General features: G+C 51.8%; 1 pseudogene; it reads right to left on the minus strand.

Annotated features, from left to right (window-relative positions):
* Window positions 1-746: 746 nt before the first annotated feature.
* Window positions 747-2,649, minus strand: LOC146723812 (small subunit ribosomal RNA; annotated as a pseudogene).
* Window positions 2,650-3,682: the final 1,033 nt, after the last annotated feature.

Genomic DNA, 3,682 nt, shown 5'->3' on the forward strand with positions numbered 1-3,682 from the left:
AGAGAGAGGGAAAAATCGTGGTTGGCTCTTCGATCAGCCTGTCCGCAGCGCGTCCGAGGACGCGCGCGGACCGGGCCCCCCTCCCCCAGGGAAGGCTAACGGCACAAAGGGTAGATTGGGGGTTTCTCGTTCGAAGGGGTACGCTCCTAACGGTAGAGAGCCGGTGCGGAAGCTCTTTGCAGAAACCGCGTACCGACACAGTTGACAGATTGGTCGACAATATCATCGATCTCCCTTTTCTGTGTTACTATATATATTAATAATATATATGGGGTCCTCTCGCTCGGCACTCGCGGGTCGAACACCGGTGTGTTCTCGGCACGCTGAACCGCTGCCCCGGCCCGCTACAACGGGGAGGGCGCTCGTCGACGAACGTCGTAGGGTGCTGCACACAGCGTGCGCGGGCCATAGGTTTTACCACCTGTTCGCCTCAACGCCGAATCGACGCTCTGTGGTGTGTGGCCGAAGAATGGCACACACACTAGCGTGATCGCGAAGCGTCTCGCTCCGAATCGTCGTCGAACACCGCCGGGCGGCGCTGCTTCTGCTTGCCGACTACTTTCGGTCAGAGAGGCGCGACGGCGTCCTTCGTTATATCAAACCAACAACAAATTCCGTCAAATCCGTTATTTTTTCTTTTTCTCTGAGAGCGCCTTTTCAGCGCGTCCATTCAGTCGCCGACTGCTGCGAGCGCGCCGTCTCTCCCAAAAGAGAGGACTCTCGACGAGAGCAGGACCTCCTGACGTTAATGATCCTTCCCGCAGGTTCACCCTACGGAAACCTTGTTCGACTTTTACTTCCTCTAATGATCAAGTTTGGTCATCTGTCCCGGCAACATCGGCAATGCAGACAACCTCACTAAATCATTCAATCGGTAGTAGCGACGGGCGGTGTGTACAAAGGGCAGGGACGTAATCAACCGAGCTTATGACTCGCGCTTACTGGGAATTCCTCGTTCATGGGGGAACAATTGGCAAGCCCCAATCCCTAGCACAAGGAGGTTCAGCGGGTTACCGTGGCCTTTCGGCCCAAGGGGAACCCACGCTGATTCCTTAGTGTAGGCTCGCGTGCGGCTCAGACATCTACGGGCACACAGACCATGTTTTGCGTCAACTCGTGCGGCTAGAAGCCGCCTGTCCCTCTAATAAGATTGTTTGTATCGTTGTAGTAAAACCCGCCAGCCAAAGCCGGGGGCCTTCGCGATACCATAAGGTACGCCTCTTTTAGCAGTGCTACTTCTCGTTTGTTATCGGATATAACCAGACAAAGCGCATCCACCCACACACTAAGACGGCCCATGCACCACACCCACCGAATCAAGAAAGAGCTATCACTCTGTACAATCTTCCGGTGTCGGGGCCTGGTGAGTTTTCCTCCGTGTTAGTCAAATTAAGCCGCAGGCTCCACTCCTTGTGGTTGCCCTTACCGTCAATTTCCTTTAAGTTGTCAGCTTTGCAACCATTACATCCCCCGGAACCCAAAAGCTTTGGTTTCCCGGAAGCTGCCCGGCCGAGTCATCGGAGAACTTCGGCGGATCGCTAGCTGGCATCGTTTATGGTTAGAACTGGGGCGGATCTGACCCCCTCGAATCTCTAACTTTCGTTCTTGATAATTACAACATTTTTGGGCAAATGCTTTCGCTTCTGGTCCGTCTCCGACGATCCAGATTTCACCTCTAACGTCGCAATATACTAATGCCCCCACCTGTCCCTATTAATCATACCACCTCGGGTTCCGAAAACCAAAAAATAGAATCGAGGTCCTTTCCTTACCCCTCACGCATTTTAGGCGAAGGTAGCCTGCTTTAAGCCTTAATTTGTTAAAGTAAACGTCCCCGGGCCCCACTCGCCCCAGAAAAAAGCCCCCGGGGAAAAGGGATATTAGTTGGGCCGCCCCTCGCGAGGCAAACCCACCGGGGGCTTTTTCCCCCCACCCAGTTAAAAAAAACCCCCCGAGCGGGGGGGGGAACCGAGGGGGTGCACACAGATTCAACTCACTTTTTAACCGAAAAACTTTTATCGCTTTTGGAGTTTGGGAAATTTCCGCGGGTGCGGGGAAACCCAAATTGCCCCCCAAAGGGCCCGTTAAGGTTTTAAAATGTACTCATTCCGATTCGGGGCCTGGGTTTGGGCCCGTATCGTTATTTTTTTGTCACTACCCCCCCGTGCCGGGTGGGTAAATTTTCCCGCGCCTGCTGCCTTCCCCTTTGGAAATTTGGGACCGTTTCTCCGGGGCCCCCCCCCCGGAAACGAAAAAATTCCCCGTTTCCCGTTACAACCCCTGGTGGCGGGCCAGAAAAACCCCCCCTCGCATTATAAGGCAACTTTGGGAAAAATGCGTCGCCGGTTTTTTTAAACCCTGCGATCCACAAAATTTTCGGGACCAAAAAAAAACGGTGGGCAACGGCGAGCCGCCCCCCCCCGATTGGTTTTGATCTAAAAAAACGTCCCTTCCTCCTGGGGGACTCGTTTTCTGGGGATTGCCTAGAAATTTTTCATTATCCAAGTAAATTTTGGGGGGGGAATCTAATTACCCCCCAACCTTTTTTAAAAGACCATTCGCGGTTTTTTCCTAAAATTTTTCAAGCCTGAGACTCATGGCTTAAACTTTGAGACAAACATTTTTAAATACTGGGGGATCAACCAGGGGGCTTCGTGTTTGGTTTCCCCAAGGGGGAAAAACCCACGGGCCCAAACCCCCGTCGCTAGGGTTTTTTTTTCCCCGCCGCGCGCTTTTTTTGCCGAAACACCGACCGCCGCACCGCCGTATGTGCCATTTTATTTTTTTGCCGGTCTTTCTCCAAAAAAAAAAAACCCTTTTTTGGGACACTCTGTGTTTTTTCGCTATTATTAAGGGGGAAAAAACGACGGAGGCAAAAATAAACCCCCCACGCCGCCGCCTCTTCCCCTTTTTCCTCCTTTCCCCTCCGTTCAAAAATCCACAAAATCAAAAAACTCGGGTTCTTATTTTTTCCCAAATTTTTTTAGCGCGGTCCCCAGAGACCGCGCGATTTACCCCCGACCCCCTGATGGGCGATGGGGGGATGCTTAACGTCGGGGGACGTTTTTGTTCCCCCTTGTTAAACCCTTTAACCCCACACACCACAAAAAATTTTTGCAAAGCGTAAAAAAGCGAGCGGGAAGAAACAAATCTTCCCCCAAACTCGTATCCGTTGGGGTAGATGCTCGGTTAAACGCGAACCCATTTTCCCCTGCGCTTTCAAACGAGAGGGAACCGCGCGGGGCCCCACACGAGGGTTTTGCCGCCCCCAAAAAGAGCCATTCGGTCTTGCGAACCACTCTGGCAATGCCCCCGTTTCTTGTAATAAAAAATGCGTTTAAATTTTTCGCGCTTTTGGGGACGAAAGGAAAAAGGGGCCCCCCGTAAACCCCCGGGGGAAAAAGGGAATACGAGGCACGCGAGAGTCGAACGTACTTTTTCGCGAGACAAACCCAAACCCCCAACAGAGAAGACTTTGGGGGCGGGGGCGTTTTTGGGGACGATCGTAATTTTTTTATATATTCGGGGTTTCCAAAAACAAACTTTTTTATAAATTTCTCTCCTGGCAAGTCCCCGACTTTTGACAAAATCCTTTTTCGACCCTTTTTGGGCGATTCTTTTGTCAAATTTTGAGAGCGGACACGTACAATATTAATCTCTCCTACCTTCCCCTTTTAGTACC

The sequence above is a fragment of the Nylanderia fulva genome, unplaced genomic scaffold (genome assembly GCF_048542155.1).
Source record: "Nylanderia fulva isolate GAGA-0341 unplaced genomic scaffold, ASM4854215v1 Scaffold1667, whole genome shotgun sequence".
Lineage (NCBI taxonomy): Eukaryota > Metazoa > Arthropoda > Insecta > Hymenoptera > Formicidae > Nylanderia > Nylanderia fulva.